Genomic DNA, 23251 nt, shown 5'->3' on the forward strand with positions numbered 1-23251 from the left:
TATGAAAATTCCTAATTTTTTAAAGAAATTAATTAAAATTAAAATTAAAATTTAATTTTAAGAAACATAAAAAAATGCTTCGTTGAAAATTTTGTAAATTTAAAAAAATTCTAATAAATTTCCGAAGGTTATAAAAAATCTAAAAATTCTAAAAACTCTGAGAAATATAAAAATTCGAAAAAAATCTGAAAATTCTGAAAAAATCAGAAATTTTAAATAAATTGAAATTAAAAAAAAATCTTAAAATTTGGAAATTCAAAAAAAATCTCAAAATGTTTAATATTAAAAACTTTAAACATTAAAAAAACTGAAAATTCTTCAAATTCTACAATTTTTGAATCTCAAAAAATTCTGGTAAAATTTTAAATTTTTCAAATTCCCAAAATTTCGGGCAATATAAAAATTATGAAAATTCTGGAACTCTGAAAAATTTTAATATTCTAAAAGATATAATGATTGTAGAAATATCTGAAAATTCTGAAAAAAATTACATTTTGAATATCTGCATTTATTTAAATTTGAAAATAATAAAAATTCCGAAAATTTCATGAATTCTGAACATTTAAAAAAAAATACAGTTTAAAGAACTCTACAAATTAGTATATTCTAATTCTTAATAATTTTGAAAATTATCCAAATACTCTAGAAATCATGAAAATGTCACAAATCAGAATTATCAAATAAAAAAAACTCTGGAAATTTTCTTAATTTCAAAAATTAGGGCAACTATTTAATTCTGAAAAATTTGATGCAAAATTCTCAAAAATCTCAAAATGTAAATTCTAATTCTTATTAATTTTGAAAATTATAAAAATACTCTAGAAATCATGAAAATGTCTCATATCAGAATAATCAAATAGTAAAAAAAACTCTTTAAATTTTCTAATTTTCAAAAATTAGGGCAACTATATAATCTTGCACAATTTAATGCAAAATTCTAAAAAATCCCAAAATTGTCAAGTTTCTGAAAATTCAGTAAACATTAAAAATTAATTCAATCCTAAAACTCATCTCTTAATTTAAAAAAATCTGAAATTCTGAAACAATCCTAAATTGTAAAAAAATTAAATTTCCGAAAATTTCGAAAGAAAGTTCAAAACATTTAAGAGGCAGTATTTGTAAATATTGCTCGGTTTGTTCTAGAGGTCGTATCGAGGTGCTCCGATTTGGATGAAACTTTCAGCGTTTGTTTGTCTATACATGAGATGAACTCATGCCAAATATGAGCCCTCTACGACAAAGGGAAGTGGGGTAAAACGGGCTTTGAAATTTGAGGTCGAAAAAAACATAAAAAATCTTAAAATTGCTCGCATTTCCGTAAAACTGCATCAATTCCAACTCTCTTGGATGCATTCGAAAGGTCTTTCGAAGCCCTTTAAAATGTGCCATAGACATCCAGGATTGGTTTGACTTTTTCTCATAGCTTTTGCAAATTACTGTCAAAAATGGATTTTTTTAAAACCTTAATATCTTTTTGCAACAGCCTCCAACACCCATACTCCCATAGGTCAAAAGATAGGTAATTTCATGCACTATAAGCCTACAGTATTAACTTTTTGGCCAATCGCAGTTTTTCTCATAGTTTTTCAATTTTTCTATAACAAACATTTTTCAACGTTAGTTTTTGCCCTGTAGGCCGCCATAGCGACCCTTTTTGGTCTCAATTTTGTCATATTCGGAATCCTTGGACAATTTCACGTAAGTTAGAAGTATTGGAGTTGTAATTTTGATCTAAAAAATAATTAAATAAAACATTTTTGAAAAAAGAAATAGATTTTATTTACCCTGTAATCAATACGTCAAATGCTGTATCAAGAAGGCGAATACCTGTTTTACCCCTAATCCAACAAATTGTTAAAAAATGTTTAAATTCATTCTAAATGGCAATTTTTCCAATCAAATTTACAACTCCAATACTTCTAGCTTACGTGAAATTGTCCGAGGATTCCGATTATGACAAAATTGAGACCAAAAAGTGGCGCTATGGCGGACTACAGGGCAAAAACTAACGTTGTAAAATGTTTGTTCTAGGAAAATCAAAAAACTATGAGAAAAACTGCGATTGGCCAAAAAGTTAGTACCGTAGGCTTATAGTCCATGAAATTACCTATCTTTTGACCTATGGGAGTATGGGTGTTGGAGGCTGTTGCAAAAAGATATTAAGGTTTTAAAAAAATCCATTTTTGACAGTAATTTGCAAAAGCTAAGACAAAAAGTCGAACCAATCCTGGATGTCTATGACACATTTTGAAGTGCTTCAAAAGACCTTTCGAATGCATCTAAGAGAACTAGAATTGATGAAGTTTTACGGAAATGCGAGCAATTTTAAGATTTTTCAGGTTTTTTCGACCTCAAACTTCAAAGCCCGTTTTACCCCACTTCCCTTTGTCGTAGAGGGCTCATATTTGGCATGAGTTCATCTCATGTATAGACAAACAAACGCTGAAAGTTTCATACAAATCGGAGTAACTCGATACGACCTGTTACACATTGGTGAAAAACTCGCTCTTAATTCATTTTGAAATTTTAAAATTTAGAAACATTTTAAAAGTAATGTTTTGTTAAAAAAAATGCAAGTTCTGGAAATTTTTAAAAGAAGAAAAAATGTTAATTTTGAAATTTTTCAATATGTTTAAAATTCTTGAAAATTCTAAAATCTAAAATAACTGAAAATTTTGAAAAATCCAAAAAATTGTCTTTTTTAGAACATAGTTTAGCAAAAAATTCATCTGAAATTTATAAACAATCTTTAAAATCCTGAAAGTTCTTAAAGTATTGAAGATTTTAAAAATTCTTTAAAAATTTATGAAATCGAAAACCTCTAAAAATGTTTATAAAAATTAAATGATAGACAATTTTAAAAATTTTAAACTTTAGAAATTTTATTTTTAGTTATTTTCAAAATCTGACTGATTTTAAAAATTATTTTTAAAGCAAAACTTCAGAAAATAAAAAAAATGAATGTTTAAAAAATATCTACATTTTCTCAATATTTATTTTATTTTGTTAAAACTTTTTTTTGCAGGAAATTAATAAAAATTAATAAATTTGGATACTTTGAAAATTCTTAAAAAATATTGAGATTTTGAAAATTATTTAAAAATTTAAATTAATGATGATTCCGAAAAATCTCCAAATTCGAAAAAATTAACAAAATTATAAATTCTGGGCAGTCAAAAAATTCTCTTAATTTTCAAATTTTCAACTTTAAAAATTTGCATGTATGTATCAACAAAATTTAAAAAAAATCCTTAAGTTTTAAATAATTAAAATTTGCTTAATTTTTAAATTTTAGAATTCTTTATAAAAAAAATAAGATAAAAAAATTGAGTGACTCAACATCAGTTTAGTTTGATTTGAGTATGAATTGCCCCAATAAATACAATTATAAAACGTTACAGTCTCTCTACCCCAGTCACGACGTTCTAGCAGGATTCTAGCAGAGTTTTCACAGAGCTGGATATTCTTACAGCATTCTAGCAGAAATATTCGACCGTTCTAGCAGGATTCTGGCAAAACCAGTTCTGCTAGAATATTTCGTTACTGGGATACCGTCATTTTTTTATCTTGATTTTAAGTAGAACCAAATATAGTTAAAAATGAAAATGCCGTTATTTCCACTCTTTTCATTAAAATGAGTAATTCTTTCATTTGCTTGAATACTTGTTTTTGTGTAAACAAAGAGCTGTCACATTCAAAGCTTTCCCAGCAAGAAAAAAAATCAGATGGTTTGAAATTGGTGGGCTATTTTTAGGCAAAATGTCAGGCGAAACCGATTGGAACGATGGCAACACTGCCTCCTGGTTGAACTTATTGCAATGACTTTACTAATGCTTTCAACAAAATTGTTGCCTGTATCGTTCCGTATCTTTCCTGCTGAAAAGTAGCATCCAGCTTCGTTTCTGTCCCGTCGGAGCTGTGCGGACAGCTTGTTTTGGGAAACAAAATTGTTAATAATGGAGATCAATGGTCGCTCCCCCCGGAATAATCCCCGGAGCTCTCTCCCTCTCTTCCGTTTGCTTCTCCGTTCTCAAAACAGTTCAATCTGGTGCCGTTCTGGGCGTACAGCACAATCTGTCCGGTCCGGTCCGGTCCTTGTCCTCGTTTTGCTCGATTGCAACACACACACCGCTTCCAGTGTTGCCGGTAAAGTTCAAAACAGCTGCCACTCCGCCGGCGGTCTTCCTCCGGGTCTTGCCAGGGCTCCAGCAGCAGCCGGTCCACGCAGAAATTAAATTATGTCCGTCTGACTGGAACGAAATGATAAAAGTTGGCCGTTCTGCACCGGTGGACATCGGCAAAGCTCCCCTCGCCTCCTAGAGCAGTACATTGTGACGACGTAAATCTAGGACCGGTGCCGAGGGACTCGTTGCTGGCAACCCTGCCCGGTGTCCAACCTGTTTGTCCGTCCGTCCGTCCGTCCATCGTCGAAGCCATTGGGGGGATGGCTCATAATTACGCCACTTAGCAGTCCCCGTAGCGTGGTCGGGGGGCCCCGGAACTTGACGGCAATTAGGCAAAGTGGACCGGATTCCATGACGGGCCCCGGAACGAATGAAGCTGTTTAGGCTTTCAAATGGCCACTAAAGTTTTTGGGTGAATAATAGCCAACTAAATTCGCAACTGCTCATCACCGTGTAGCAGTGACAGTTTTGACAGCTGCAAGCTGAGCGTGCACTGTTGAGCGAAACTAGCGAAAAATGCTTACTTTTCAATCAACAAATAAGATGCAAAAAAAAGCTTCGGAAAACTGCATTGGCACTTTGCAATGACATCCCCCGAGGAGGAACAACCTGAGTAATGTTCGTCCCCAAAGTGCAATTACTATCGTTTTCAGAGTGGCATCCTCGTCGTCGTCGTTATCCTTCTCCAGTCCATGTGTGTGTGTGACGGAGTGCATGGCGTACATGGCAAAGGTGTGTTCCCCAGGTCACATAACTTTAGGTGGCATCCAGACTGGGAAAAGTTGGTTGCATACTGCAAGGCGATATTTTTTGTATCTGTTGCTCCACGGTTTGGAATTTTTGCTTTATGGAAATGGTTCGTGAAATTGTAGTTTTTTAAGTTCCTCTAAATTTGGATTGATTTTCTAACAAAAATTGGCTAAGTTTCAAACTTATGAAATTAAAGTTCCTTTCCCATTTATTATTTGAATGTTCAATTTAATCTCAGCTGTAAAGATTTCTTTTATATGTTTGCTCTCCATCTGATTTCAATAGCATTCCAAAGAAACTTTATTCTTGTAAATTGCTTCGAAGAAGCAACTAATGAACCTGAAGTTCACATCAGATCCTGGAATTTGTTCATCCGTCCGTATAAAATTTCCTCACCACACTTGCACTTGCACTAATTGGATTAGGCTGGCACACCTACCTTCTCAGCACTCGAACAGTAACATTTACTCTAGATTTTCAAGCAGCTTATCTATTTTCAATCTCTGGTAAAATAAATACCGAATTAAAGTGATGCTTGACATATTGCACCGAGCAATACAATTTTGTGGGATTTTCATTTGAATTCTCATCTCTTTTCTTATCGCATGTTTTTAATCGTCCTAAAATCTATCAAAATTAATGTGGCAGTGTTGCCATTTTTTTAACAGATGATAATTTTTGAAAATACAATTATTTATCCTCTGATTTTTTTGTTACAAAAAGGTAAGGAGAAGCTAAGAAAATAAATTAAAAATTTCGTTGAACAATCTCATTCTGCTAGGACCACATCAATACAACAAATAAAATATAGCTAATTAAAATATTCTAAATACATCAAACGATTACTGTTTCTAACATAAGCCTGACCTAACCTTAAGAATGGAATATTTGAAATTTAGCGATTTTGTTGTCATTTTTGGAAACAAAATTTCTATACTTTTGTTTAAAATATAAGGGGTTTAAAGTACCTTAAACCGGGGTGACATTGATGGGATTTCAATTTATTTTCGGAATAATTTTCAACTGATAAGGTTTTTCTCAAGATTAATATTTTTTAAAACATGTACTGGGGTAGGCCATACAAAGTCTATGCACTATTCTTGAAAAAAATAGTTGCGTTAAAAATTCTTAGTTTGAATTTCGGGGTGACTTGGAGCGTCATAGTTTCTCTTGTTAAAATCAGATTTAAGGTGTTCTAACTTTATTTTTACGTCAAATGTACCATTACTAAGGTTGCTGATAAAGTTTTCAAGAAAAAACTTAATATTTATATTTAGTTATCTAAGTTTATAAGCTTTTTTACAAAATATATATAAATTTTAAGTGAAATTGTTAAAAAGCCGGAATTTTGCTTGAAATTTGTTTAAAACTAGTTTGGTTTATAAAATTATCGATTTATATTGCATTTTAAACTGAACTCGAAGCACAAATCAAAAGTTTTCACATTCAGATGAAATTTGTTGTACTGAAAATGCCTATAAATTTGGTGATTTTTTTTGAATTATGTTTCAAAAACACATTATTTATTATTTACAAACTTATTTTGCCTTCTTCTAGTTGAAAATTTACCAAAGAATTTGAAAATGCCTTCCGTTTTCCGATTCAAAATGACATGATTGATTGAGATTTAATTAATGCTTTCATGAACATTTTCTTGATTATAGTTAACTAACTTTTTAAACTTTTTTTTTCCAAATTTTATGAAAAATTCTTTTTGAGGTACTTTGGACATTTTTCTACCACGGTCAATATAATTCCATAGCATGCCGTAAGAATTAAATTTCTAGAGTTTTTTTTTAATAAAGACCTATAAGCTATTGTGTTTCATATGTTTGTAAGTTCTTTTCAAAAAAAACTCTAGATTTATACTCTTCATTTTGCGGAAAAATCTCAAACCTAGAACGAATCAAAGTCACCCCGTTTTACGGTACCATTAAATGAGTTTAACCAAGCTATCGGTCTAATTTTGAGTGGTAGAAAATTTATCCTATGAGAAATTAACAGACATTTCGAGTGAAAATGGAAAAAATAACCCTTATAATTTGATGAAGGTCAATTCTGTCACTTATGCTTATGCTTGGAAATTTGAAAAGGGACAATTATATTTTTGACCTTTTTAAAAATTGGCGTTGATTACAAAAACAATTTTTTTTAATGATCTTATAATTTAAGTTACCATGAATTTGGGAAAAAAATAATGATATTAATTTATTTGAAAGATTATAGGCTTATATATAAAAAAAATGCTCAAAATATATTTTGTGTGGAAATATTTTGATGAAGGAACCGTTTTATTTTTTCAAGAGTGTAACTATTTCTTATTAACTGTATTTTTGTATTGTTACTTTGTTGAAGACGTTAAACATATTATTGAATCCTTTCCCAAGATACAGACAGTAAAAAAATCATGGTAATATTACATCTGGAAAGGGGTACATCTTAAATGTCAGAAAAAATTTATAATTTTATCTCTGAAAATGTGTAATTTTTCCACTTTTCTGGTGTAATTTTACTTCATCAGTCTTAAAGCCCTTTGTAATTTTTTATGTACACAATGAAAAACCATATCTGATCACTTTTTTCATTTGAATGCAAAAAAAAAAATTGACAGAACACCATATTTTTGATGGATCAACTATGGTCTCCTTGGAACGAGCTGTCAAGTAGGACCTTTTCTGTCAAGAAGGGCCGTGAAGTTAATTTTAAAAAAAATGAACTAAAAATCCATTTCAAATCCTTTGCGGTCGTTCAAACGGTCATTGTACTCAGAAAAATAAGCTTTATCGCTGTGAACAATAATACATATCACAAATTTAAGCTTATTTTTAGGATCCAATTGAGGTAAAAGTACACCATAAAAGTGGTAATATTCAACCTTAAAAATTTACACATTTTTTTACTGTGCAGATTATTGAATATTTTCACAAAGGAATAATGTTAGAAGATGAATCACAATTCCACATAACTAATTGCAGATCCTTTAGGAAAACACCGAAAATTTTGTTGAAATTTGAAGTAGATAAAAATGTGTTCAGCAATATCAGTTTTTGGGTTTGTTTATCTTTCACTTTTTGGGGTCTGACAAGGGGATTGGCTGCTCCCCCCCCCTTTAATCCGACAGTTTTGGTTTGACAGCTGTATGCTGGATTTAGGTCTGGACCAAGTGAGGAATATGTCACAGCTCTCTCTTGTTTTTCATTGCAACTGCTAGAATAGTATGGAGATCGTAGATTTGTATTGACGAACCAATGATAAAAAAAATGTTATTTTGATAGCATGGAAAGCGCCTAATACGTTATAGCCAGATTAATACCATTTTTTTTACATACTAAATTGCCTGACTTTTTTTTATTTGCTTTGAGAGTAAGTCTTTCTAGTCGACAATTTAGAAGTTTTTTTGTTTGCATCAAATATTTGTTTTCTCTTTCTTCCAAAAGTTATTTATCATGCGACTCATAGCTTATTTTTTAGACTAACCGTCTAATGTTATCCAACATATTTCGCAGCTCTTTGTTTGCATCAGGACACTTTGACGAGGAGTTCATCATTTTTCAGATAAATCATATTTTTTCCGATGGGCCTAAAAATTTATTATAATATTTTGCCATCGCCATAAGGCCCAGTGAAAAAATATAATTTAACCCAAAAATGACGAACTTCTCCTCACAGTATCCTGATGCAAACAACCAGCTCGAGCTGTGGCAGTCCTGCGAAATATGTTGGCTGACACATCGGGCGTTCAGTCAAGAAGAAACTAGTCGCCTAACACAACAATTTTACTAGAAAGAGATAGCAAATCTGATGCAAACAAACCTCCAGCTGCCATGTAAACATACTTTGAATGTGTTGGTAAATTTCTGACTTTATACTGTGTGATTTTTGGAAAATAAGGTTTTAATTTTTTTTACGGATAAAAAAAAATAGTTCGTTATACCTTGAATATAGCCATGTTTTGTTCTAAAATTTGGGAGGTATTTTTTTGTCATTAATAGTTCTCAGTTCTTTTTTATCTTTTTCCAGGACTATGTAGAGCCTTGAAACCGCTACGACCATGACCATAGTTTCTTTAGTCTTCCCCTTTTTACCTTTTTTAGCAGCGAAAATCTATTTCGGCCAGAATTTAGTTAAACCATCAACCACCAATTCTTTTCTCTCCCCGGAAGCATTTTTCCAACGACTTTTTACAATTTGCAAGCAAGCTTCAAGAGTACGTAGAAAAAAATTTCGCGAAAGTAGCTGCTCCCCGCGCCAATTCCCCCGTCGCGTTGTACGGGCCATTATTTTCAGGACACGTTTTTTTTTTGCACCTGAAATCGGAACGCCGGAAATGGGTTTCCGGAATTTGCGACCATCACATCGCTCTAGCGAATGTGTGTGCATGTGATAAATTCTATCTCCACCAGGTCGCCTTTATCTCAGGTTGGCTTTGCGTAAGAGTATCACGCCGGTGGCAGTGTTGCCAACCTTTACTTCTTCTTCGTCTTCACTGGGGGTAATTTCTCAGCAGATTAACGCCATCTTCTGCTGGCTTCTGGCACTGAAAGGGAGGGGAAAGACCAACCCAGGACAGGTGCAAATGGCACTGTTAAATGCCAGTTGGCTCTGTAGCATTATGCAGATTATGTTCGTTCCAGTGGGCAACATCTTGAGAAAGTGTGTGTATGGTGCTTCCGGGGCTCACAGCTGAAAGTGGCAGGCCGGATGCTTTATTCTCTGCGTAAACAGGTTCCGGGTCTGTTTGAACGCACTTTATCTTTAATCCACTCCTGCACGTCGATAAACCGACGACGAGGCGAAGCAGGCCTTAGAGCTTTGCTAAGATGTTGCTAACTGTCTTCGGGGCTACTGCGATCTTGAACTAGAAAAGGTTAACACGTTATCAGAATGTATTGATTGTTGCTGAATTTAGTCAACTGTCAAGATAGAACAAGTTATTTTTAAAATGTAAACAAAATTTAAATGTTCGAAAAAAATAGAAGTATAGTTTTTTACCATTTCATACCTCATCTTGGTTCAAAAGTTGTTTTGCTATCAATTATTTACTGTTACTGTTGTTCGAAAGAAGATACAAGATTGTTTATTGTTCACAAATTGGGCTTTTCACGTGAACGTGTAACATGAAGTCGTCACTTGTTAGTTACACGCTCAAAAGAAACAAAAGACAACTGAATAAGCATTCAAATCTCTATAATCAAAAGGTAATTTAGAATTCTCCCCAATGATTACCTAATAATTCAACAATTTTTTGCTTATATTTTGCACAAACTACTAAACTACAACCCTGCCGGTGTGACCTCCGGCAGAATCTGTGCACCACCACCTAGCCTAGGGGAATTTCCCCAACCCATCCGTTCCGAAGGGTCCGGAATGTGCTGAATATCTGTGTGTCATGTGGTTTGCCACCCTCTCTCCATTCTTTCCACCACCTCCTCTGAATGTGTGTCGTTGTTGTTCACTTTATAAAACGTCGAAGGGAACGAACGAAACGGAAAAAAAATCCGAAAAACTTGGTTATCCACACCGCCACCACTCTTTGGTTGCTTCCGGCGGCGGAAGTACGCCGGATTGTGTGTGTGTTCCCTCATGAGCATCAACATCATCGATGAGCACCATCCACTACGGTTATTTGGAACGTAAAAAGGGTGGGCGATTTGATTTGAATATTGTTTTCGAGCCCAGTGACGTTACCAGCTTTGACGGTTACATACTTGTAGGCGTTTTTTTGTTTAAAATGTTTAGAGAAAAAGGTAACGCTTGTAGATTTTTGTGGAGACGCACGGTTATGTAAAACTACTCAAAACATCATGCGACTCCACCTTATTCTAAAAAAATCATAACAATTGATTTGAAACGCCCATGGACTTTTTTTTCTCCCCAAAAACCCCAACCAATCTCAACAAAAAAAAAGTTCATTCAATTCGATTTTTCTCCCATTTTTTATCGACTCCATTATTTTGCCAACATTTCTCTCACCTGAATGCTGCACATCGAGCAAAAAAAAAAAAGAAACTATACAATTTCGTTTTTTCGTGCACACCTTCACAAAACATTCCCTCGCACAAAGTAGGCGCCCTTCCAACGGTGAAATCGACAAAATTTCACTCAACGCTCACTTGGATTTGCACACACCTGTTGTTGTTGTTGTTGTTGCTGCTTGTGTGAACGTGTTTGAGGTTAGGTCATGTTTTGACGTTTAATTGAATTGCCTTTCAGAAGGACCTGTTTGACCCAATTGTTGGACGGTTGCTTAGATGGACATTGTTGCCGACGTATATAATGTTGATTTTGTGAAACATTGTGACAGTTTTGATTATTATTGTAGATTTGATGTAGCGGAAACAAGTTCGTCCATACAAATCGAATAAAAGATTTTGACAGCTGTGTATGCTAAATTGCTACCAACATTTTCAAAAATAGAATCTATTGTTTCCAAAAATATCATTTTTGGACGAAAATTTAATTTGTATTTCAGTTAACAAATTTTATGTTCATTAAACTTTGTTCAATTAAGCGTGTAGTCTCAGCAATCTGTCACATTACACTCAAAATTGGTAAAACTTGAAACCTAGTTTATTTTACTAATTTTCAATTTAAAAGTCAGTTTGTGAAAACGTCGGTTGCACAATCGTGTGCAATTTGAGCTGCTGAGTTTGCTCTGGGGAGGAACAAAAAAAGAAATCATTCCAGCGTGGGAGTGGAGGAAAATGGCTTTTCCTCATTCTCCACCCGAGCGTGGAAAACACCGACACCGCCGACCACCGACCGTTTTCCCTCAAGGAAGGAAAATAAATGGATCGTAGTTGGCGGCGGTGGCGCCACTGTTTGCCTTTCATTAGAAGCACATTAACTGACGTGACTGGCTTTTAATTTGTGCCCAGCCAGCTCGGATCGGCACGGAGGGAAAATTTTCGAGGGAATTTTCGGATGGGAAATTTGTCCTTGATTAAGTTTGGTTTTTGAGCAAATATTGGTGAATGATTTCAAGTAAACATTTTTCCTCGTGTATTTTCTACCATAAGATACAAATGTCTCTGGTTGGGAAACTTTTTAATGGTTGTAAACCACGAAGACAAATTATCGGTCGTGAAAATGCATAACGCAAATGAAAAGCAATTAAATACCAGGGCGAGAGCTTCCCACGGACGACGCAGAATGAATCGCAAATGTAGACGCGAAGACAAATGGAACCATGGTCGAGAAAATTGTCAACAATTCGAGTTGGACGATAATCTTCTTAGAATTCAAAACAGCAAACGGAGACTCTCTCTGTTAGATCTTGGAAATTGCTAGTGGTCGTCAATCCTTTATGAAGATTGCTTTTGCACTGCAAGAACGAGCAACATCGATGATAACAATTCATGATGGAATTATCTAAACAAAACTAATTTTAACATGTTTTATAGAATTTAAAATTAATAGTTTCAATTGCTGCGACCGCTTACACTCTTCCATTGTCAATTCTGCACGTTCAATTGAAATAACCCTTTTCAAACTTATTTTTACTGATGTTTAGTCAACACAAAAGTTACTCAGAAATAAGCTTGAGAGGTTATATTTTCTTTCGTTTTTGGAAAAAATCCATTACAATTTGAATCATTCCGAGTTATTCATATTTCTTTTGTCCTGTTTTAATTGTTACTCTCCGTTTTCATTTGTAGCGAAGCCTTTGGCTGGATCGATAGCAGGTGGACCAATCTATTGAGCATTTTGCTGACTTTTATCTTTATTTCTGTACCATTTCTGGACAGCTTTTCGAGTGAAATGAAGGAGATAATATCTTCAAAAAATCTAAAAATTGATTTCTTTTTGTTTTTTTTTATTTGGGAATAAAACACAAGATTTTCAAGTTAACATGAAATATTCAAGTCACTATAAAAACATAAAGATGACAATCGGTCGAATATTGACAAAATATATTGTCACAATTGTTAAAAACAATAAACTAAAAACTAAAAACTAAAAACTAAAAACTAAAAACTAAAAACTAAAAACTAAAAACTAAAAACTAAAAACTAAAAACTAAAAACTAAAAACTAAGAACTAAAAACTAAAAACTAAAAACTAAAAACTAAAAACTTAAAACTTAAAACTTAAAACATAAAACTTAAAACTTAAAACTTAAAACTTAAAACTTAAAACTTAAAACTTAAAACTTAAAACTTAAAACTTAAAACTTAAAACTTAAAACTTAAAACTTAAAACTTAAAACTTAAAACTTAAAACTAAAAACTAAAAACTAAAAACTAAAAACTAAAAACTAAAAACTAAAAACTAAAAACTAAAAACTAAAAACTAAAAACTAAAAACTAAAAACTAAAAACTAAAAACTAAAAACTAAAAACTAAAAACTAAAAACTAAAAACTAAAAACTAAAAACAAAAAACTAAAAACTAAAAACTAAAAACTAAAAACTAAAAACTAAAAACTAAAAACTAAAAACTAAAAACTAAAAACTAAAAACTAAAAACTAAAAACTAAAAACTAAAAACTAAAAACTAAAAACTAAAAACTAAAAACTAAAAACTAAAAACTAAAACCCTAAAATAATTTTACCGTATTCTGTACGTCTAAATGACATGACTACAGTCATCCCACATATTCGGAACACTTTTGTGATAATTTGTCAATATCATGCCAAATGCATCTTTTCTGTCGACCCTTCTATTTTTAGAACCTTTATTTGGACATTCTCTTGCTATTTTACTAGTAAAAGTGGTACTTTTGGAAACAAAAACTGATTTTCAACACAATTTTATCCAGAGCAGCAAAACACTGCCTCCAAATTGCCTGTTCCATTATTGTGGGATGTTATTGTGCCTCCCACAATTGTGGAACACCTGAATTTAACTGATATTTTCACAAAAAAAGTTATCAGACCATGTATAAAACATCACTAAGCTTTATTTTCATTGGTTTCAGTGACTGAAGTCATTATTTTGTTAAAAATTTGTACTCCCGGAGAAGATCAAAGTTTGTTTACATCCGTAAGAAAAAAGGGTTCCGAATTTGTGGAATTGAAGGGTCAATGTTTTTCTTCAAAAACTTGATATAAAAGTTAAAATTTTCAGTTGTTTGATACAGCATTCGAAAGATCGCAAGAAAAGCTTTCAAATGAGGGTAAAAGCGAGTCATTAAGTTCAATTATCGATTTTCTATGATTTTTGGAACATTGGCCGATCTGTAAACTGTTCCGAATATGAGGGATGACTGTATGATTAAATGTCAACAAAAGATATTTTGTTTTACATTTGAAAATTTTATATTTATTTTCAAATTTTGAAACAAAGCAACAAAATTCAACCCTGCTCCCAAGAACATCATTTTTCTATAACCAAACTCAAAATCAAAAAGAAGGCAAAATTCCACCGGAAGCACGTGGGATTAGAATTTGCCTGCGATGTGGCTGAAATTGTTTCGCAATCAGTTTGCTAAAAAGTTGGTTCAACGGAGGTGCCCATTCGTGTGGCTTCCGGTGGTTGGAGGTGGAAAAGACATTTTCCGTGCGAGTTTTCCCAATGATGTGCGGTATTTGCCTTTGAGAGTGGTCTTTCTGGCGACAATAAATTTTTGAGACAATTTTGAAGAAATTACATTGTTTGAAATTCTGTGCAGAGATGATTCAGTTCGTTTTACAGTGTATTTCATTCAATTGTCAACAATACACGCTAAACTGTCAAAAAATATAATTATCATGATCGGAATGGAATTTTTCGGTAAACAAACATTTCATTTCTACACGCAAATTAAAGATCACTCAGTTTTTGTCAAAAAAGATCTTTTTTATAAATTTGTTAATAGAGCAAATTGAGAATTGAGTGAAAAAAACTCGGAATTAACACAAATTGGGTGAAATTGGGTGAAATCACTCAAAAGTCCCAGTTGTCGCCTTTACTAATTTCTGAGAAGGTTCGGTTTTGACGAAAACTGAGTAATTCTCAGCATTTTTCAGTTCGGTTCTTCTTAAATAGATTGAAGTCCATTTCCAAATCCAAATGATTGCCTATAAACCACATATATTTCCAATTACGATTTTTATTACCAGCACATTACAACCTTTTGCCAGTCCAGTGAACCTGTCACCGGCAACAAAGTACTACCCGTCACAAAGTAAACAACGATCAATTGCTGGCTGGCATTTGATTGAAGGGAAAATTTTCCGCTCAGCTTCCCTTTCGGAGCTTGCGGTCCACCAGATATGTCATCGTCATCATCGCAGTAGCCCGTTCCTAGTGTAGTAGTTCTGGCCGACACTTGATAGCGTGGCAAATAAAAATCCGACAACATGGCCGCTGTCGACGCTGGTAAACAAACGGCGACCACTTCGTCGCGTGTTGACATTGGAGGAGGGAAGAAAAAGGGGTTGAAAGGAAATAAATCTTCCGCTCCAAGTAGGCGTGCAGGACGTGCCATGTCTTTTCAGCTGACAGATAATAAAGAAGAAAAAAACTTGCGGAAGACTTTCATTTTCTCCCGGTTGCGGTGGGATGTTGATTTACGAGCTGGTTTATGAAGTGGAAGGCTATTTCCGAGTTCGTCTTTTGTGCGGTTATTGGACGGCGAAAGTAATTTGTTACGGCCATTGCAGAGCGCGACAGATAAGATGGGTTAAATATTGAAAAGAAAGCCCCCTTCCCCGCTTTCAGTGCACATGATGACAGCTCGAAGTGAGTAAGTTTTACCCAGTGCTGGGTAGCGCCGAAAGAATGACCATGGTCAACGTGTTGAACCGTAGAACAATGGGGGCCACGTGGCCACGTGTGCCGTTTTCCCGAGCCAGCAGTGGGAGGTCAGGTCAATATTGAAGCAATAAATAATGTCAACTGTCTGGCTTTGGCCTCGCCCGAGGACCCCGGAAGCGCACCGTACGTGTGTGTGTGTTGTTTGCTAGCTTTGTCGTCGGGGTGAGATAGAGCCATTTCCGGAATCGCTTACCCATCCGCCCAGAAATGTTCGAGCAGGTCGCCGTCGTCGTCGTTTCCGAAACCCATTTGGTGCCAATCGAACGGACTTTTTCGGGTTGAGGAGGTTGGAAAAATATGGTGGCTCCTGTCCAAAAATAGAAATGGTTCGGCAAACAAAAACAAATGTCAAGATGGTGGGAAAAAGGTCAAACTGCGCGATTTCGGATTGTCAAATGACAGTTTCTCTAACTTTCGTCAGTTCATAGCACGCTTATCAAAGTAACTTGACAGATTATTATATTCCCACCTACTTCACACCACCTTGGCCGCCAGTAGCTGGCAAAAAACTGGAAGGTAAACGAATGTTGGCGACGATACGGTGACAATGGGAAGCTATCAACAACTGCTGCCGGGCCACCAGCTGATGCCAGCTGCCAAATCGTTTCACTTCCGGCTACCGTTTTCCCCCTTTCAACCCTTGGATTCTGGAATTTGGTTAGCAGGTTTGGGTTTTTTCCACTGAACTAACTTTTTTCCCTTGGTAACAACGGGTAACGAGTGGACTCTGGCCAACTACGTTTGGATTAATGGTGCGCATGTAATCGTATTGTAGCAGGCGATGAGATTTGTTGAGTTTTGCAACAACCAAACTAAAATTTAAGTTAACATAACCTCAAATTTAAATGACTTCGAATGAACTTGTATAGAAATGTCAAAACAGATGTACACGCTACGTGTCGATTAATTAAGTAAGCTTTTAGTTTTATCCCAAAACTTTTGCTAATCAAAAACTCGTTTTGGACAAAAAGGCGTCAAAATCAAAGTAATTGCTTCTGTCAGTGATTTGTTTTTGTCCTAAAGCTAGCAAAGCCCCCGAAACTGTTTGCGGATCTAATCAAATTCAAACCCCGTATTCTTGCCGTTTGCTGAAAAAAGGAAAAAGAAACAAAAACACAACTTTTCCGTTCGAATAATCGAAACAAGTTGGAAACAACTTTCTGCCAGGCAAACTTCAAGTGGACCATTGTGGTTGATCTACGCAGAACAGGCAACAACGACAAAAAAAGTCGTAGAAATAAACTTTCGTTCGTCATTCGACCGCCCACACTAAAATTCTAGGAGGTTAGATCCACTAAAGCTGTAGTTTGGCAAATTTCCGACTTTTCTTGTGAAATCACTGACATTTCGTCAAAATTGAACTTACTCAGAATAGAGTTTTTCGATCAATACTCAATTTTAAGTAAGTGGGGTTTTGACAAAATCTGCGTGTTTTTGGATGAAGCCGCTGGAAATGTCAACACTGTTCGACCAAGCTATCACTTCAGCAACCCAAGCCAGACTGACCGCTGTGTGCGCTGGGAGTCTGTGACTTTGTGAAACAACAAGTTCGGCCCAAATCCCGAAAATGCGGGATGGACCAAATCTTGGGCAAAAAAGGTTTGGGTCCGGGAGCATGGAAAAAGGGCAAGAAAAGCAATAAACTACCGTCATCATCGTCGGTTGATGGCTCAGTTTGGTTGTGTGCTGGTCAATGTTCTAACTTTGGGGGAGGAGACTCTGATCCAGGAGACTCACGTCGTAAAAGAAAGCCTCGAAATCAAAGATACGATTTCATCTTTGAGGGAAAAGACTGAGTTTGCTGAGAGTGATGAAGTAATTTTGTTGTTTTTGTCAACAAATCTGCAAAATGTTACTTAAATGTTAAGATATCCAAATATCTGGTCACACTGATCATGATGTTTGATGCAAGTTGCAACGCGTCGCTCGAGCTGTCAAAGTACACGCTTGCTGAAAGAGACTCAAACAGTGATATTGTTTGCTTTCGGTAAACCTAAACGGTCCAATTTACCCCGATTACCGTGGAAAAGATTACCAGTTACCCTTAATCAAGATTTCCCTTTCTTTTGTGCCGTTTCGTTGCGATGATGGAGCAGAACATAATTGCTTAAATTATGGTCCAGCCGGGTAGCTCTTTATCATCGGTTCGCCATCAAAGCAGTCGTCGGCCCCAAGTTTTCCACAGCCAACTAGTGATGCGTAGAAGAAGACGAAAGGACCAACTCTTCACAGCATTCAAAAGTGAGGACACAAAAACGGCCAGATGATAGTGATATCCCTCCTCTCCCTCCTCCCAACTCTCTAAATGTCTTGGAAATGTGTCCAATCATGGATGACGATGGGTCCAGCGGCATGAATTGCCCAAATTGGCAATGGACCAGAAATGAAAGGGGACTGGAGAATTTGAAGCGATCCAATCGTCCTTGCGGTTTACGACTTCGGCGAAGGCGGAGATTTTTGTGGGCGATTTAATAATGCGAAATCCTCTTTCAGTCCTCTTTGTGGCCCGAGCTTTGGACTGACAAAACGGCAAGGTCCAGGTGGACCGGATTACGTGGAAATTTTGAAAATTCGATCAACTGGCAACAATGCGGTGAAGGGTTGATGGATGTTTCAACGCGTCCAACTGTCAAACTCAAGCTACACGATTCTTGAAGGTTACGCAAAAAATGAATATGAAAATATTTTCTCAGGTTCGACATGCTCTTTGTTTACGGATTTGTGCATGTAAATTTTTCTGCATAATCCCGTTCCTTAGAAATGCATGAAATCCACTTTCAACAGTTCCACTCGATGCAGCACCTACAGACCAACCAAACCAACTTCATTTCCGATTCTGAGTTCTCATTTAACCCACAAACATTGCAGTTATTTAATATGGAATTTCTTCGTATTACTTCAGACTACATTTGCATCTCCTCTAGGCACGCAGTAGGCGGTTCTGCAAAAAGCATTGCTCTCAATCCAAGTTGGCATATGCACAAATTGTAATCGGTTTTGCTTACACTTGTTACGCCGAGCAGTGAGTCTTGCATCAGAGTCAAGATTGTGAAATATTAGGTGTGAACCTCAAAAAAAATCATTCGAAAATTGTGTTGCCCAACTCCATTTGCACCTGTCAGTAAATCATCTTGCTGCAAAGTAATTTCCTTGCTGCAGCAGCAGTGTTGCCATGGCAGTGAGTACTAGATCGCTCAAACCAAAGGCGCCCCATTTTGACAGATGGAGAATTCCAGGCCTAGGCAAACACAGTGCAGGAGAGCACCCAACCATAACCTCACCCTTTCACATTGGGGTCGCTGGAGAAGCAGGACAAGGCCACACGATGCGCACAATTGATTTGACGCCCGCATCATGGAATGGCACTCCGGGTTCCTGCGCTACATCACAGCTGGTGTGTCTGCCGTTTGTTCAGATTCTCCCCTTTCCTTGTTGCATTGAAGCTTTTTGTGAGAGTGAATTGTCCTATTTTTTAAAATCCTTAAAACTGAGTCTTTGCTTATTAGCGTGCATTCATATTGGCGTCACTTTTCACGCTTTTTGAGCAATTTTTTAGCTTTTCGCAGAAAATTTTGGACTTTCTGGTCGATTCGGTATTAAGACTTTCCCAAGAAATGAGTACACGGTAAAAATGCCCACTTTAAATTCAACTTTTTATTACAAACAAACTAACATCCTAAGACTTTTTTTTTATTTTTGTTTTTTTGTTTCAATTGATCACTGGAACCTACTAAGAAATGGGTAAATGAGGCATCTCTCAGATTTGAGTGAATTTCACTCAGAATTAAATGGAAATTGAGTAAATAGGTACTCATTTTCTGAGTAGGTTTTTTTTTTGGAGGCTTTTTTTGGGTCCACAGAATAAATAAAAAAATAGATTATTTAAAGCAGTTTTTTGTACAAAATCATTATTGGATGAAAAAATATTGCAATTGAAATTTTTAATAAAGTGCTCCGTTATAAATAATTTTGTGTAAAATTTTTCGAAAAGAAATGCCTTAGCAGTTTTCAAGACTGTGAATTCTACGCGTGATTGAAAAATTCCAACATTTTTCTCAGAGGTAAATAATTTCGCGACGGTTTCATTTGTTTATGAGCATTCTGTAAGACTTCGGAAAACGACTATTTGTTTTATTTGTATGATATTTTGTGATAAGGTTTTCTATTACCAAAGAATTAATTTTGTATCAACTCCCCCTTTTTTGATTTTACTTTTCAAACAAAAAATTGGATTGGAAATAAATTTAAAAATTTAAGTTATAAGCAAAAAAACATTTTTTGGTAGATATAACTCTAAAACTTTTCATGATATCGAAATCGAAATTTATGTAAAGCACGTTTCGATTGCAAATATAATTTTACATCTAAAAATAAAGGCAAAATAATTTTGTTCAGACAATTATTTATCGTTTTTCAAAAGTCCAGGGTTGTTACGGGAGAGTCGAAAAAAAATCCGCGCCAAATCCGCGCCGACCTAAAACCCGAAACCGCGCGAAATCCACGCCATATAAAAATATCGCGACCAACATTTAAGAAATTTTATTAATAAATTAAGAAAAATTAAATCAGAAAGTATTTGATTAAAAAAAATCGTTTTATGCTTAAAGGAATGAAAGCAATAAACCCGTTTTAAAAAAATACCTCAAGAGACGGTCAAGGAAAGGGTCATGAAAAAAAAGATTCTTAAGAATTGAAGAATTTAAGAATTTAAGAATTTAAGAATTTAAGAATTTAAGAATTTAAGAATTTAAGAATTTAAGAATTTAAGAATTTAAGAATTTAAGAATTTAAGAATTTAAGAATTTAAGAATTTAAGAATTTAAGAATTTAAGAATTTAAGAATTTAAGAATTTAAGAATTTAAGAATTTAAGAATTTAAGAATTTAAGAATTTAAGAATTTAAGAATTTAAGAATTTAAGAATTTAAGAATTTAAGAATTTAAGAATTTAAGAATTTAAGAATTTAAGAATTTAAGAATTTAAGAATTTAAGAATTTAAGAATTTAAGAATTTAAGAATTTAAGAATTTAAGAATTTAAGAATTTAAGAATTTAAGAATTTAAGAATTTAAGAATTTAAGAATTTAAGAATTTAAGAATTTAAGAATTTAAGAATTTAAGAATTTAAGAATACTAAAATTATTTGAGATTTGAGATATATTTTTTTAAGTTTTCTATATTGTTTTGAATTTGATATTTTTTAGTTTTCCAATTTTTACTTTTTAAATTTTGTTTTTATTCAATCCTTAAATTTTTTATTACCCAAAGCTTTTTGTTATTTTGAATTTTAGATTTCTTAAATTTTTAATTTAGAAATTTCAGATTTTTTAAATTACAATTTTAAAAATTTCGAAAAAAAATTATTGTGTATTTTGATATTTTTTGTTAAAAAACTATTAAAATAAAAAAAAGTTTCGAATTTTTGAATTTCTGAAGCTTTGATTTTGAAATGTTTTGATCATTTTATTTTCGCCAAGAATGTTTAAATTTAGAAAAAAAAATATTTCTACCGATTAAATTCCATCTAAAATTCGAAAGTTGATGCCAGCTTCTCTTACGTCCAATCAAGCTCATACACGCAGAAAAATGTTTTGTAGAATCAGCCTGTACGAGGTTTGTTTCAACAAAAAATTGTTGAATATAATCAACGCAGAGTTTTCGTTGAAACAAACCTTGATTTGCTCAATTCCACAAAAATCTTTTGTTGTTTTGAAAAAGTTGCTTTGACGTTTAGCGTTGATTCAACAAAAATCTTGATTTTCAAATCAACAAAATGTTTTGTTGATTCAAATATGCTATATTTTTCTGCGTGTATTTGGCGCCCACCAGAACAAGCACCAATAATCGTTTTTGTTACACATTCCAATGTCTATATCTTCGGGAAAAGTTTGTAATATTTGATTTACAACATTAAAAATTTACTAAATCCAGTATACAATTAAAAATAAATAAGGTTAAAAATCATTACTCAAAACTCAAAAGAAATTAAATATTCAGTGCCGGAGATGTTAAGAAATGACAAGAAACATATAAAAAATAATTTCTACATAATCTTCATCTTCATTTTTCGACGGTTCGTACTAAGAAAATACAAACAAATATTTTCTGAAGAAAATTCATTTAATAAAAATATGTAATTCTTACAAATTATCGTAATTCCTGATAATATTTTCTTAATAACTTGAAATTTATTCTATCTCTCTTTAATATATTTATCAAAATTGCCATCCGCGCGAAATCCGCGCCTGAGCAAAATTAGCCAGCAAATCCGCGCCAGATCCGCGCTATCCGCGCGAAACGCGCCATCCGCGCGATCCGCGCCGTCCGTAACAACCCTGAAAGTCATATTTTTTTCTAAAACTTGGCAACACTGCGGTATAATTTTTGACAAAGTTGTTTCATAGCAAAAAATTGCATTTTTTGTTTTCTAAAACGTATAGCAAAATTAAAATTTTACAAAAAATGTTATTTTGTGCAATCCATTTTTTTTGCGCGAAAAGCGGAATTTAAATAATGGGTAATATTTTTAAGTGTTAGTTTTTTTGGAGAAGTCTTATGCAATACCTACATCTGGAAAGTGCTGATTATAATCATAACAATTCACACAGAAATTTCATGCGATTCTTATAAAATTATTATTAATTAGGGTAATAAAGCAAGAAAAACATTTATCTCTATATTTTTCTAAAATTTCGTCAAAACAGAAGCATCATAGCTAGGATTGAGTTTTCTTTTCAATTAGGCCATTGTAAATATTATTTCAAGTTTTTGCTTCAAAACTTTGATAGCTGCGCTTGCAATTTGAAATAAGTTTTTTGCCCCTCCTCAATGTTGACCAGAATGTTACTCAAGTCTTGTAAAAATCACATAGAATTTAAAGAAAATAAGACTGCCCAAAACTGACCCTAACTAATTTATTATTCGCGCAGCACCAAACCGAAGTGCACATCACTTCTGTTGCGCGAAAAAATCTCCGAACGAAAATGTAGTGGTTTGTCGTTAGCGTGTACATCAGCCTGTGGCGCAACAGCTTTGACAGGTTGCGTTCGTATTTTGATTTTTGTCTGCTTTCACAATATGAGTAGTTTCGAGTTTAACGAAATCTGAATTAAAGTAACTCAGAAACGAATGATTTGAATTGAGTGTGTAGATTTTATTCGAGTGTAATTTATGTAAATATGCGAGTGAAATACATTCAAAACTAAAGTTTTTTTTTTCAATTGGGTCGGTAAATAGAATTCTGAATGAGAACTACCCTTAAATATATTTTTTGGAACGAGCTTGTTAAAATTGTTGACAAGTCGAGGGCTGTCAAACCGTTAAACGAAAACAATAATATCAGAGTAATTTAAGCCCTACCCAAAAGTGGGTAGCGCTTTCCCTAATGTTTCGCTCGACTCAAGTTTATGTAGATCACTGGGTCAAGGACCACATCCCTTACCTTTTTCCATCGACAGAGCTTCTGCGGAATCCTTTGCAAATGATCTGCTGAAATGTATTGAAGAAGCGAAATGCACATCAGGGGCACCACAGAATGCATCCTGCACAAATGAACAAAATCCTTGAATGTGCAATGAAA

The 23251-nt window shown here is 34.1% G+C and overlaps 1 protein-coding gene across 1 annotated transcript in view; it reads left to right on the forward strand.

Annotated features, from left to right (window-relative positions):
* Positions 1-23251, forward strand: part of LOC120418347 (uncharacterized) — a 172022-nt gene that overhangs the window by 46884 nt on the left and 101887 nt on the right. The gene's annotated exons all lie outside the window — the stretch shown is intronic.

Source organism: Culex pipiens, chromosome 1, assembly GCF_016801865.2.
Source record: "Culex pipiens pallens isolate TS chromosome 1, TS_CPP_V2, whole genome shotgun sequence".
Taxonomy (NCBI): Eukaryota; Metazoa; Arthropoda; class Insecta; order Diptera; family Culicidae; genus Culex; species Culex pipiens.